At 42.4% G+C, this 15,571-nt stretch overlaps 1 protein-coding gene across 4 annotated transcripts in view; it reads left to right on the forward strand.

Moving 5' to 3' along the window:
- LOC144680703 (signal-induced proliferation-associated 1-like protein 2) overlaps window positions 1-15,571 on the forward strand; it is a 637,588-nt gene that overhangs the window by 431,308 nt on the left and 190,709 nt on the right. The gene's annotated exons all lie outside the window — the stretch shown is intronic.

Raw genomic sequence — 15,571 nt, forward strand, 5'->3', positions numbered from 1 at the left:
CCTTACAGACCCAGTTCAGTGGCCCATACAGAGTAGCAAACCAACTCGGGGGAAGTGATCCATCTAATTGAAACCCCAGATCGGGAAAAATAAAGGCTGTGTCATGTCAACATGATAAAGCGATATCACAGCTGAGAAGGTGACAAACAAATAGCTGTCTGTATCATTGCCACCAACCTGAAGGAGGAGGGTAGCAGTGGGGATCATTGGAGGGAGATGTAGTGAGGCCCACATTGAACCCCCAACTACCCGACTAACCAATACAAAACTGCTAGCCAACTTAGGCTCCTTGTTCTACCATCTAGGTGCAGAACAGCGAGCAGACCTGACAAGGATTTTTAAGGGACAAGCCAGGCTGCACCCCACTCGCTCTACATGATGTGGATGTAGGAGAGGCCTATCCCATAAGGCAACATCCCTACCTTCTAGGCCCAGAGAAGCTGGCCCAGGTTCGGGAGAAGATTAACTACATGATGGAGCATCAACTAATAGAGCCTAGCAACAGTAGCTTGGGCTCCCCAGTTGTGCTCATGCCCGAGCCGGACGGCTCCACAAGGTTCTGCATTGACTACTGAAAAGCTAATGCATGACCCGAGTTGACTCCCACCTGATACCCTGGCTAGAAGACTGCCTAGATAGGGTAGGTAAAGCAGCCTATATCATGAAGACCGGTTTACTCAAGGGATACTGCCAAGTTCCCTTGATGGACAACGTGAAGAAAATCTCCGCCTTCATAACTCCAGACGAGTTATACCAGTGTTGGGTTATGCACTTCGGACTCTGAAATGCCCAGGCTATCTTCCAACGGTTGATGAACCAGGTAGTGGCGGGCTTGTCCAACTGCGTCATGTACCTGGACAACTTCCTAGTGTCCAGCGACACCTGGAAAAAGCATCTAGAGCAACTGGAAGCCCTCTTCCAGAGAATACAGTTAGCTGACCTAATGGTCAATCTCACAAAATGAGTTTAATAAGGCTAAAGTGATCTATCTAGGACATGTAGTAGGTCAAGGACAGATACTGCTCAGAGCTGCCAAGGTACAAGCCATAGCCCAGTTCCCCATTCTCACCACAAAACAGGAAATCATGAGGTTCTTTAGGATGTGTGGGTTCTACCGCAAGTTTGCCCCAAACCAACACAGTAGCCTCTCTGCTGACAGACCTATGAAAAAAAAAGCAAATGTAGTATGGACTGAGAAATGGCAGACAGTTTTCGAAAAGCTGAAGGCCATTTTAATAGGTGAGCCCATGCTTGCAGCCCTGGACTTTTAATCAAGCATTTAAAGTAGCCATTGATGCAAGCGACTTCAGGATAGGGGCTGATCCTCCTATAGGAGGACGAATCCGGAATTGAGACACCAATCGGGTACTTCTCTAAAAAGCTCCACAAGCATCAGAAACAGTACTCCACAGTAGAGAAGGAGACCCTTGGTTTATTACTAGACCTCAGACACTTGAGGCATCTGTCCAAAATGGGTAGAGAGAGACCAGTCAATACTGACCACAATCTGTTCCTTTTAAGGCCCAGAATGCCAGATTATTCCATTGGAGTTTGTTCCTCCAGCCATACTACTTAAAAATCACCCTCATTCCTGGGAAATCAAAGGTGATTGCGGACTTAAAGGAGCACCAGAACTTAAAGGAGCATAGTTAGAACCGGAAAAGATAAATTGACCATTGCTAAAGGAATGAATGTGTGTGAGAGAGTTTTTCGTTGTTTATAAGTTTTTCCCTTTTTGTAATGAAATGAAAATGAAAAATGAAAATATTAGACTTTAAAAATAAGACCCGAGTTTTTAAAAATGCACACAAGCCACTGCTGGAATGTTGCATGTTGACTCCTTAAGAGGTAGAGGAACCCCACCCTGTTGCCTGACAAGGTACTTCTAAAGACATCCAGAAACTAACTGCTCCCTCCAGTAGAGACAATGGGACATAATGGGAAATGCGTATCATCTCATCAAGAAATCCTGTGAGCAATGCCCAGACAGATTTGTGAATTTGCTTCCTGCTTGGAATATACAAAGGAGGGGTTAAAAGTGAGCTGAAAAGCTGCCCAGGTGGGTGTTCTGAGAGAGCAAGTGCTGGAAGTTTGACTCAGAAGTAACAGCCACACAGAGTACCCCTGCAAATCGCCATTTTGCAGGTGTCCCGATCTCTGTACCAAATTCAACACTACTGGAACCTTGAAACTGACTATTTGTCTACCAGAGTCAACTCTACTGGAACCTCGAATTGCAACAGCCGCAATTGCTCAATCACCTACTCCCCACGAGTCAAGGACTGTTCCATATACTTTTAAAAAAAATATATATATATATATATATATATATATATATATATACACATATATATTCACTTACTTCAAGCCAAATTCTTACTTTTAAATCTGTATGACCATATATGCATGTGTTTTATCCTTTCTTGCCTTTAGTGGTTAATAAACTTACCTTCAATTCAAGAAAGTCTGATCAAATTGGCTCCTTCAAAACCAGAACAATTGGGTCTGGGAAAAGGTATCTGCAAAAGGGGACCTTTTTAGATTAAATCCTGTTGCAACCAACAGAGAGGGGGGTGTCCTAAATAAAGACAATGAGCCAGTTCATCCCTCCTTACCTGGGGCATAATGATTCCCAGACAGACGGTGACAGATTGAGGGGTCTTGCCCAGGTCAACAACTTTGGGGAACCTCACCTGGGGGTGGGTTGTAACACAAAGGAAATGGAATATAAAAGTAGGGATGTTTTACTACAGTTGTACAGGGTGTTCGTGAGACCATATCTGGAATACTGTGTACAGTTTTTGTCTCCTTATTTAAGAAATTATATAAAAAGCAGTTCAGAGAAGGTTCACTCAACTGTTACCTGGGGTGGGGGGGGTGTTATCTTACAAGGAAAGATTGGACAGGCTGGGCATGTAGCTACTGGAGTTTAGAAGATTGAGAGGAGATCTTATTGAAACTTATAAGATCTTTGCGGGGCTAGACAGTGGATGCTGAAAGGATGTTTCCCTTTGTGGGAGAGACTAGAACGGTTTAAAAATAAGGGATCTCCCATATAATTCAGAGGTGAGAAGAAACTTTTTCTCAGAGGGTCATGAATCTTTGGAATTCTCTTCCACAGAGAGAGTTGGAGGCGGAGTCAATGAATATTTTTAGAGGTAGATAGATTCTTGACTAACAAGGGAGTCAAAGGTTATCAGGGTAGGCAGAACATGGAATTGAGACCACCATCAGATCAGCATGATCTTATTTAATGGTGTAGCAGGCTTGAGGGGCTGAATGGCCTACTCCTGCTCCTAATTTGTATGTTTGTATGTAGTTGGTAGCACTCTTGCCTGAGTCAGACAGTTCCAGGTTCAAGTCCCACTCCAGGGCTTGAGCACAAAAATCAAGACTGACACTCCAGTGCAGTATTTTCAGATGAGACATTAAACTGAGGTCCCGTCAGCCTTCCCAGGCGGATGTATAAGATCACATGATGCTATTTAGGAAAGGAGCCGGTGGGGGGGTTATCCTCTGTTCTGGCCGGTATTTATCCTGCCATCAACATCAAAGGATTATCGCACTGCTGTTTGTGAGAGTTTGCTGTGCACAACTTGGCTGCCATGTGTTCTACATCACACAGTAAATATACTGCAAGAAAAAAGTACTTCATTGCTGTAAAACTTTGAGGTCCAGTGATTGTGAAAAAGTGCTATATAAATGCAAATCTTTCTGTTATGAGTGAAAGAAGGATTGCTTCATTGCAGTGTTTATTTGTTATCCTTCATGGTCTGTGGGTTAGTGGCTGAGGGAGGATGACAGGTGGAAAGAGGAAATTTCTGCCCAGGGAGCACTCTCCCTTAAAAAGCTTTTGAGGCTAGGGTGCCAATGAAATTTGAGGAAATGGAGTTGAGGTATAGATCAGCCATGATCTAATTGAATGGTGGAACAAGCTGGAGGGCTGAATGGCCTCTTCCTCTGTTCTAAGGAGGCTACTTCTGGTTATAATGTCACCTCATGTAGAGATTTATGTAGCTTGCATGAGGCGCAGCATTTGTGATCTTGAATTGGCTTTTGTGCATTTTGCTCCGAGTGGTGATAATGAAGATCTATCTCCTCTGTCAACAAGCAGCCTAGGCCTCATTCCAAGGCTCTCCCCTGTCTTTGGTGTTGCAGGTGATCAGTATACAGATACATCTCCATTGGGAACTGAAGGAAGAGTTCCAGTGGATTGTCCAGATATTAAAAACTAACTTTTTCTTTCTTTGATTACACATTATTTGAGAAGTTTGAAAATGTTGGGATTTGCCCTTGTGCATGAGCCATTGAAAGACTTCTTGGAAAACATTGCTGATCCTTGGCTGTCGAGATTAGTTTTCTGTCAGTTGACAGGTGTACTTTTAGGTTATAGAAATCATTCTATAAAACAACCTAAAACTTGCCTGAATCACTGCTCCGTTTAGATCCAAAGCAAATCTCCAGGTGATTTGAATCAGCATACGAGTGCAAACCTATGGAAAGAAAAAAATTAACTTGCATTTATATAGTGCCTTTCATAGCCTCAGGACACCTCAAACTGCTTCACAACCTATGAGTTACTTGTTGAAGCATGGTTAGTGTAGATCTCTAGGCAAACATTGCAGCCAATTTTCATTCGGCAAGATCCCACAAGTAGCAATAAGTGAGCAGATAATCTTGTATTTAGTAGTTTTGATTGAGGAAGAAGTATTGGTCAGGGTACGGAGCTAAATTCCTCTTCAAATAGTGTCATGGGATCATTCACATCCACCTAAGCAGGCAGGGAGTTCCTCAATGTCTCATTCGAAAGAAAGCACCTCCAACAGTGCAGCACTCCCTCAGTATTGGAGTGTTACCTAGGTTATAGGTTGGTCACAGAGCAGGATTTGAACCTATGACCTTCTGATTCAGGCAAGTGTTCTACCACAGAAGCAAGCTAATACTAGGCTCCAATATTACACAGAATAATCTTCTAGTATTTATTTCCTGGCAGCAATTTACTTCTGATTTCATTTACATGGTAAATAAATTATGAAGTAAATGTTCACTTTCTATGTTGCCTATGTAGTCATGTGCTTGTTGCTGCTGATTGACTTAGTAGCTAATAAATAGGAGAATTTTTATAGGACTTTATGAAATGGAGCTTTTGTTGTTGCCATCTCACTTGTTGAAAGAGGGCAAAATATACTAATATAAAACATGCCAAATTGCCACACTTTTCCAAAATCTACATCAGTGATGGACTGGAAACAAGACTTCTGTTAAAAATAGTCTTAAGGGCACAACACTGTTTGGACAAAACTTTTTTTTTTAAAAAAAAGTATGAATGTGATGATAATACAGTGGTATTTAAAAACGTCACACAAATCACACAGAACCCTTAGACTTTTGTTCCAAGTACACAAGCTTTATGGGGAGGGCCTGCCAGGGTTGGCGGGAGGTCTAACCTTTTCTGAGTAACTATTTGTTTAATGCAGCTAGAACCATCCAAAGTTTGATTTAAATTGCATTTTCAGATAGTTCCCAGAGCAGAACAATTGCCCAGAGGAAGTTTGCACTTCTGGGCAATTGCTGTGAAAAACCTGAACCTTTGAAGTTCCGAGAGGGGATCCCCCCAGTGCATCTTTGGGATACTCCCCAAATTCCAACACTCGGGAGCTCGGAAGTTACAGCCCAATGTTTCGGTTAGGTGACCCATCATCAAAACTGGGAGCGCTTAGAGATGCAGCAGTTCTTAACGTTAGGCAGGGAAAGGTGGGGAAGGAGCGAAAACAATGAGCAAGAAGGTCTGTGATAGGGTGGAGGATGGAACAGCTTAAATGATAAAAGGGATGGTAGTGCAAGGCAAAAGAAGGTACTAATGGACAAGTAAAGAAACAAAAGATCTATCTAGAAGAGGAGTAAATGGGAAAGTAGAATTGCCACCAACAGCTGCTGTCCGAAAAAAAAGCACAGTGATTATGATCTGAAATTACTGAACTCAAAATTTGGAAGGCTGTAGAGTGCCTAGTTGAAAGTTGACATGATGTCCTTTGAACTTATGTTGGGTTTTATTGGAAGAATATAGGCAGCTGAGGACAGAAAGTTCAGAATGATAGAATTAAAATGATAGGTGGGCAGAAACTCAGAAGCATGCTTGCGAACTAAATGGAGATGTTCTGCAATCCGATCGGTCAATATATATTTGGTCTTCCCAGTGTAAAGGAGGCCACATCGTGAGCAACAAATATATTGTATTAAATTGAAACAAGCACAAATAAATCAATGTTTCACCTGGAAGGAGTAGTTGGGCTTTGGACAATGAGAAGTGGCTAGCTAAGAAGGCACCTGTTGCATCTTCTGTACAGGAATAGGAAGGGGAGTGTTGGGGGGTGATTCAGGGATGGACCAGTGTGTCAAATGAACATACAAATTAGGAGCAGGAGTAGGCCCCTCGAGCCTGCTCCACCATTGAATAGCATCATGGCTGATCTTAATGTAACCTCAACCCCACATTCCTGCCTACCCTTGATAACCTTTCATCCCCTTGTTAATCAAGAATCTATCTAGCTCTGCCTTAAAAATAATCAAAGACTCTGCTTCCACTGCCTTTTGAGGAAGACAGTTCCAAAGACTCTCGACCCTCAGAAAAATGTTCTCATCATCTGTCTTAAATGAGGACCCCTTATTTTTAAACAGTGACCCCAGTTCTAGATTCTTCCACAAGAGGAAACATCCTCTCCACATCCACCCTGTCAAGACCCGTCAGGATCTTATATGTTTCAATTAAGTTGCCTCTTCTAAATTCCAGCGGATACAAACCTAATCTGTCCAGCCTTTCCTCAAAAGACAACCCACCTATTCCTGGTATTAGTCCAGTAAACTGTCTCTGAACTGCTTCTAATGCATTTACATCTTTCTTTAAATAAGGAGACCAGCATTGCTTACGGTACTCCAGATATGGTCTCACCAAGGCCCTGTACAACTGAAGCATAACCTCCCCACTTTTGTGATCCATTCCCCTCACAATAAATGATAACATTCTATTAGCTTTCTGAATTACCTGCGGTACCTGGATACTGACCTTTTGTGATTCATGCACTCGGACACCCAGATCCCTCTGAATCTCTGAGCTCTGCAATCTCTCACCATTTAGGCAATCAGCATTTTTATTCTTCCTGCCAAAATGGATGATTTCAAATTTGCCACATTTTACTCCATTTTCCAGATCTTTGCCCACTCAGTTAACCTATCCATATCACTTTGTAGCCACCTTACATCCTCATCACAATTTACTTTCCTGCCTATCTTTGTGCAGTCAGCAAATTTAGCCATCATTCCTTTTGTCCCTTCATCCAAGTCATTTATCTAAATTGTAAAAAGTAGAGGCCCCAGCACTGATCCTTGTGGCATACCACTCATCACATCCTGCCAACCAGAAAAAGACCCATTTATGTCAACTCTGTTAGTTAACCAATCCTCTATCCATGTCAATATGCTACCCCCTACACCATGAGCTTTTATTTCCTGCAATAACCTTTGATATGGCACTTTATAAAATGCCTTCTGGAAATCTAAGCGCAGTACATCCACTGATTCCCCTTTATCCACAGCACATGTACTCCTTTAAAGAACTCCAATAAATTGGTTAAACATGATTTCCCTTTTAGGAAACCATGTTGACTCTGCCTGATTGCCTTGAATTTTTCAAAGCACCCTGCTATAACATCTTTAATAGCTTCTAACATTTTCCCTATGACAGATGTTAGGCTAACTGGTCTATAGTTTCATGCTTTCTGTCTCCCTCCCTTTTTGAATAAAGGAGTTATATTTGCTATTTTCCAATTTAACAACACCTTCACCGAATCTAGGAAATTTTGGAAAATTAAAACCAGTGCATCAACTATCTCACTGGCCACTTCTTTCAAGACCTTAGGGTGAAGTCCATCTGGACCTGGAGATTTGTCAGCCTGTAGCCCCAACAATTTGCTCAACACCACTTCCCTTGTGATTATAATTTTCCCCAAGTTCCTCCCTCCCATTTCCTGATTTACAGCTATTTCCAGGATGTTACTTGTGTCTTCTATAGTGAAGACCAAAGCAAAATACCTGTTTAATTCATCCACCATCTCCCTACTTTCCATTATCAATTCCCCAAACACACTCTGTAGGACAACGCTCACTTTGTTAACTCTTTTCTTACTGTTCTTTATATTCCTTCCAATCTTCTGACCTGCCACCCGTATTTACATAATTATATGCTTTTTCTTTAAGTTTGATACTGTCTTTAACTTTTTTAGTTAACCACAGATGGTGGGCCCTTCTCTTGGGATTTTTCTTTCTCATTGGAATGTGTATATTCTGTGTATTTGGAAATATTCTTTTAAATGTCTGCCACTGAACTTGTATTGACATATCCTTCAACCTTATTTGCCAGTTCACTTTAGCTAGTTCTGCATTCATGCCCTCATAATTGCCCTTATTTTGGTTTAAAATACTGGTCTTGGATGCACTCGTTTCTCCTTTAAAATGAATGTAAAATTCAATCATATTATGATCACTGCTACCTAGGCATGCCTTCACTAGGTGGTTATCAATTAATCCAATGCAGTCTCCTCTACATTGGAGAAACCAAACGCAGACTGGGTGACGAACACCTTCGGTCTGTCCACAAGCATGACCCAGACCTTCTTGTCGCTTGCCATTTCAACACACCACCCTGCTCTCATGCTCACATGTCCGTCTTTGGCCTGCTGCAATGTTCCAGTGAAGCTCAACGCAAACTGGAGGAACAGCACCTCATCTTCTGATTAGACACTTTACAGCCTTCCGGACTTAACATCGAGTTCAACAACTTCAGAACATGAACTCTCTCCTCCTTCCTCACCCCTTTTTCCAAATATTTATTTTTATATATACACATTTTTTTTCCCACCTATTTCTATTATTTTTAAAATTTGTTCCCATTCATTGTTTTATTCCCACCTTTTAGCCTATTTTGATCTTTTCTCCCACACCACCCCCTCCCCACACCCCCACTAGGGCCATCTGTCACTAGCTCATCCTGTTTTCTACTCTCAATGTCACCATTAGCACCTCCTTTAGCCAGTATCACCACCATCAACACCCCTACAACCTTTTGTTTATGACATCTTATGAAATCTCTCCTTTGCCTCCACCTATCACCAGCCTTCTATCCAGCTTCATCTGTCCCACCCCCCTTATACAGTATATATTTCACCACATTTCTACTCTTTAGTTCTGAAGAGTCATATGGACTCAAAATGTTAACTCTGTCTTTCTCTCCACCGATGCTGTCAGACCTGCTGGGTTTTTCCAGCAATTTTTGTTTTAGATTTCCAGCATCCACAGTATTTTGCTTTTATCAACTAATCCTATCTCATTGCTCAATACCAGGTCTAGCATAGCCTGCTCTCTGGTTGGCTCCAGAACGCGGCATTCTAAGAAACTATCCTGAAAACGTTCTATGAACTCCATATCTACGCTACCTTTGCCCATCTGATTTTTCCAGTCCATATGTAGATTAAAATCCCCCATGATTATTGCTGTACCTTTCTGGCAAGCTCCCATTATCTCTTCTTTTATACTCTGTCATACTGTGTAGTTACATTCAAGGGGCCTGTACACCACTCCCACAAGTGAGTTCTTGCTTTTATCATTCCCCATCTCAAACTAAACTGCTTCTACATCTTGGTTTCCTGAACTTAGGTCATCCCTCTCTATGTGCTAATACCATCGTTAATTAACAGAGCCACCCCTCCACCTATTCTCAACTTCCTTTCCTTCCTAAGTGCCTCATACCCTTCAATATTCAGAACCCAATCTATGTCATCCTGTAGCCATTTCTCTGTAGTGGCTATCAGATTGTACTTATTTATTTTTATTTGTGCTATCAGTTCATCTGTTTTCTTTTGAATGCTATGTGCATTTAGATATAGAGCCTTTGGTTTTGTCCTTTTATTATTTCTGTAGCATCTAGCTTTATCTGCTGATTTACTCTTAGAATTATATTCTCTGGCCCTTCCTGTCACAATCTGTTTATCATTTCCCATATTAATACCTTTCTGTCTTGCCTTGTCTCTACTCTTTGGTTTGCCACATCTTTCCATATTTGATCCCTTGCCCCTACTATTCAATTTAAAACCCTCTCTACTTCCCCAGCTAGGTGGCTCATGAGGACACCAGCCCCAGCACGGTTCAGGTGTAGAATATCCCAATGGTACAGATCCCACTTTCCCAAATACTGGTGCCAGCGCCCCACAAACCAGAACCCACTTCTCCCACACCAGCCTTTGAGCCACACATTCATTTCTCTAATCTTATTTGTTTTATGGCAATTTGCATGTGGCTCAGGTAATAATCCAGAGATTATTACCTTTTGAGGTTCTGCTTCTTAATTTGGTGCTAGCTCATCATACTGACTACACAGAGCCTCCTTCCTCATCCTGTCTTTGTCATTGGTTCCTACATGGACCATGACCACTGGATCCTCCCCCTCCCACTGCAAATTCCACTCCAGCCCTGAGGACATGTCCCAAACCCTGGCACCAGGCAGGCAACAAAGCTGTCTGGACTCTCACTCTTTGCTACAGAGAACAGTGTCAATCCCCCTTACTATACTGACCCCTACTACCCCTACATTTCATTGTGCTCCACCCAATTGGATGGCTCCCTGTACCATGGTCAACTTGCTCATCCACCCTGCAGCCCATAATCTCATCCAAACAAGCTGAGAGAACCTCAGACCTGCTGGACAATTGCAGAGGCTCACAATCCTGCACTCCTGACCTCTGGGTTATATTACCTGCCTCACTCGCAGTCGCATCCTCCGGTCCCTTGCCACTGACCAAATCAGAAGACCCCATTCTAAATGGTGTGACTGCTTCCTGGTATAAAGCACCCAGGTAACTGATGTGTTGCAGAGCCTGCAGCTCAACCTCTAGCTCAAAGACTCTGAGCCAAAGTTCCTCAAGCTGCAAACACTTACTGCAGACATGTTTGCCCTGGATCACAATGTTATCCAGGAACTCCCACACACTGCAGCCTTGACACGTAACCTATCCTGCCATCCCTAACGTGTTTTAAATAGTGACTTAATCATATTAATCACTTCTTTAATGTTGATTTCTTATATATTTGATTAACATTACCACCAAATTTTGTACTATTTTAAACCTTGGGGATAGAATAACTTACCCAATTACCAGATACTCATCAAACAGCCAACTCCTTTCCCTGTATTAGGGCAAGAATCAACTTCCATGGAGTGAGAAAGATAGAAAGGGGAACAAACAACTCCTCTCTTGTCAAACTCCAAATCTTCACTCAGTTAGTCAGTTGCACTCCATTTGCCAAGGAGGCACTAAAGAACCCTGATTTTATAGTAAACTGAGCTAGGGCTACAGTAACCAGATTCAACCAGTTAGCTAATTAACTACTCAGCTCCTACAGCTGAGAGTGAGTTTACCCTGTCTAAACTGCATGAAAGAAAGAACTTAGCCTGCTTACACAGTACTTTCCAGTCACTGCTAATTACAGACTAGATTACATTTTAAGAGCAAAATTAACACTTAAAGCTCCCCTCTCACCAAACTTCAAGCGTTTACTCATTTAGTCGGCTACACTCCGTTTGCAGAAAGCTGAATGGAGAGGGAAAGATGTGTTTAGTGGTAGCATCACATTGGAGACAGCGGAATTGGCAGAGGATGATCTGTTCAATGCAGAGGCTAGTGCGGTGAAAGGTGTGAACAAGGGGAATCTTAACATGGTTCTGGGAGAGGGGTGGAAGGATTGAGAGCAGAAGCGTGGGAAATGGAAAGGACACAGGGGAGTCCTCAGTTGAGGAAAAAGGATGACATATTGGGAGCTCTGGTATGGAAGGTTGCGTTGTCAGAACAGATGCAACTGAGATTGAGAAACTGGGAAAACAGAAGAGAGTCTTTACAAGAAGCAATTATGAGGAAGTGTAGTCAAGATAACTGTGGAAGTCAGCGGGTTTATTGTGAATATTGGTTAATAGCCTATCCCCAGAATTGGAGACTGAGAAATTGAGGGATGGAAGGGAAGAGCTGGAGAACAACCATATGAAGGGGAGAGAAGGGTTGAAATTGGAAGTAAAGTTGATGAAATTTTCCAGTTCAAGGCAGGACACAGCACTGATACAGTCAGTGTACTGAAAAAGAAGCGAGGGAGGGAACCTGAGTCGCACTGGAACATAGAATGTGCCACATATGAAATGAGGCCTGGAAATGCTAAGAATGAAGCCCCGAACAGAGATGAAGCTGCCAAGTACCAGTAAGCAACCAGCTGCAAACTATCTCCAAAACTGCTCACTACTCACACTGGTATTGCTGCTGACCCTTTTTATCCTGCCCGTGGATGAGGTTTGTGAAAATGGCAGCTGGCCGCCTGCCCGTTTTGCTCGTGCGACAAGCGGAAAATTGCACGGGCAAGGAAAGATCACAGTCAATTGGACTGTTAAGGGCCTTAAGTGTCCTGTTAATTAATGGCTGGCGCCGTTCCGGCACCTGCACATGCCTGCCGAGTGAAATATCACGCAAGTGCGTGATGACGTCGAGACGTTCTCCCGCCATCATCGCGCACCATTTTACTCCCATTCAGGTCCGGCACATGCCTGCCCACGGGATGAAAAATTCTGTCCTTGATTTATTTTAGTAGCCGCAGTTGGAACACTTTCCTTGCTGGCGTTTTGAGCATTAAAGGAATGTATTTTTAATGTAAACTATGTCGTAGTTCTTTAAATGTTAGCCATTTAGTTTGCAGATGATATGGAAATGTTGTAAACTGTGATGGGGATAGTCTTGAACTTCAAAAGGACATAGACATGTTGGTGGATTGGGCAAGACAAGTGGCAGATGAAGCTCAATGCAGAGAAGTGTGAGATGATTTGTTTTGGCAGGAAAGATATGGTGAGACAGTATAAAATAAAGGGAGAGCCTCTAAAGGAGCTGCAGGAACAGAGGGACTTTGGTGTATACGTACATAGGTCATTGAAGATGGCAAGGCAAGTTGAGAGAGCAGCTAATAAAGCATATAGTATCTTAGGCTTTATTAATAGAGGAATTGAGTACAAGAATAGGAGGTCATGTTGAACTTGTATAAGACACTAGTTAGGCCTCATCTGGAGTACTGCGTCCAGTTCTGGGTGCCATACTTAAGGAAGGATGTGGAGGCATTGGAGACAGTACAGAGGAGATTCACAAGAATGATTACCAGATGAAAAACTGTAGCTATGAGGATAGATTGGAGAGGTTGGGACTGTTTTCCTTTGAGAAAAGAAGGCTGAGAGGAGACTTGATAGAGGTATTCAAGATCCTGAGGGGTACGGACAGGGTAAATAGTGAGAAACTGTCCCCACTCAAAAGAACATCAAGAAGGGCACAGATTCAAAATAATTGACAAAAGGAGTAAATGTGATGTGTGGAAAAATGTTTTCACCCAGAGGGTGGTTGGTGTCTGGAACAAACTCCCTGAGAGGGTGGTGGAGGTAGGTTCAATCAAGGTATTCAAAAGGGAATTGGATTGCTACCTGAAGAGAGAGAATGTGCAAGGTTATGGGGATAAGCCAGGGGAGTGGGACTAGGTGGGATGCTCTTTCAGAGAACCAGTGCAGACTCGATAGGCCAAATGGCCTCCTTCTACACTGTAAAGATACTATGACATATCCCATAAAAAGACAGGCATGGTTAGGACTCATACAGGTTCCCAAAGCAATCCCTTTTATTTGGAGAAAGTGAGTGGAGTTAAAGGAGACATTGTCCAATGGGAGAATTATTTCAGCCAGACAGTGGAGGGTGACGGCTGGTGGGGATTAGTTGAACTTCCATCCAAGGAAGAATTGGAGAATCTTCAGACTGTCCTGGTGGGGGATGGTGGTGTGAATAGATTGGACATCTTTTTGCTTTTCAGTATCATCCCTTTTATTACTTAATTTCTCTAACACAGAAGTTCCCACTTGTTCTTACCTCCCTTCCACCCTTACCCTTCCTGGCTTTAAAACTGTTAAATCTCTAAGCATTCCCAATCCTGAAGGGTCACCAACCTAAAATGTTAACTGGGTTTCTCACTCCACAGATGCTGCCAAACCTGTTAAGTATTTCCAGCATTTTCTGTTTTTAATTTGGAACTATTTACATTGGACCACACAAAATTATAGAGTGATTTAGTCGAGATGTTTAATGTTATAAACGGATGACACAGAGTAGGTAGAAATGGACTGTTACCAGTGATTGAAGGGCCATAGATAAATAACTAGGCAAGTTCAAATCTCAGTTCTGGCACACAAAAGATTTAAAGCAGAGAACAAGAGAAACTTTTACATAGAGGGCAGTGAGACTGTGGGGTGCACAACTCGAGTTAATAATTAAAGAAATGACCATGTCTGCATTAAAAACAGGGATAGAAAAATGGTTGAGGAAAGGGGATTGAAGGACATGCAGGATTGATTGGTCATGGTCAAGTAAAGGGTATACACCTGTACAGACTGGTTCAGTCAAGCACCCTCTTGTATGCATTTAAATTCCTATGTAATTCCCTGAAACCCATCAAGTTCCCTTGGGTTTGGTGTAAAGGAGCTATTGAACTCATTTCCGTTTCTCCATTTCTCACCTTAAAGCTAAACAATATTTCTCAGCTCACTCTTTAATTATGTACTAGCTGAGCTATTGCTATCCATCAACTATCCAGAAAAGTGAACATTTTGTTTTATTCTGGAAGAGAACTGGATAAATACTTGAAAAGGAAACAAAAATGTAAAGGGCTGTGGGGAAGAGCAGGGAAGTTGGACTAATTGGGTTGTTGGTTCAAAGAGCCGGCACAGGGATGATGGACCAAATAGCCATCTATGCTGTTTCATTCCATGAAGTCAGACATTATGAGGCTGTTTGTTTCCATTTTGGACCAGAGGATTTGTGGTTTGTTACATACAAAATATGCATGCAATTGTCCTGTTGTGCAGTTTTGCACCATGGACAAGGGTTTTTGTGAAAACATAGTGTTTACAAAGCAGGCTGGCACTTCTTTACTAACAGTTGGGTTCGTTTTCCTTTTGCACAGCTGCCACTTCAGAATTGCCTTCCACGCTCTATGTTTGTGTATAACACATGTTTGAATAGTTCAATTTCAGAAAAAGACCTCTTAAGCTTCAGTAATCACAGTTTGGTAACTTGATCTTTCATCACTTGTCAGTGGGATCTATTCATATCTGCCGAGGTAGGGGCGGGGGTAGAAAATGATTTCTCCCTGTCCCCGACCTGCTGCCCCACTTTTGCTGAACCTGACTGGTTTGTAGACTCCAAGAACGAAGGCAAGGCCTGTTGGTATGAGAGCACAGACTATACTGCTGAAATAGAACCATGCTCCAGAAGCAAGTCCCTCCAACTCTGACACACATGTTGTCAGGGGTACTACTAATCTAACTAACTGACACACATTGTGTGAGAGGGTGCTATTTTCAGATGGAAAGTATCTTCAGTGCTACTTTGCATGTGCTGGAAATATAATTCTGAAGCAGCTGTCATATACTTCAGCTTAAGTACTGCCATACACGTAT

This window comes from Cetorhinus maximus, chromosome 5, assembly GCF_964194155.1.
Source record: "Cetorhinus maximus chromosome 5, sCetMax3.hap1.1, whole genome shotgun sequence".
NCBI classification, from domain to species: Eukaryota; Metazoa; Chordata; class Chondrichthyes; order Lamniformes; family Cetorhinidae; genus Cetorhinus; species Cetorhinus maximus.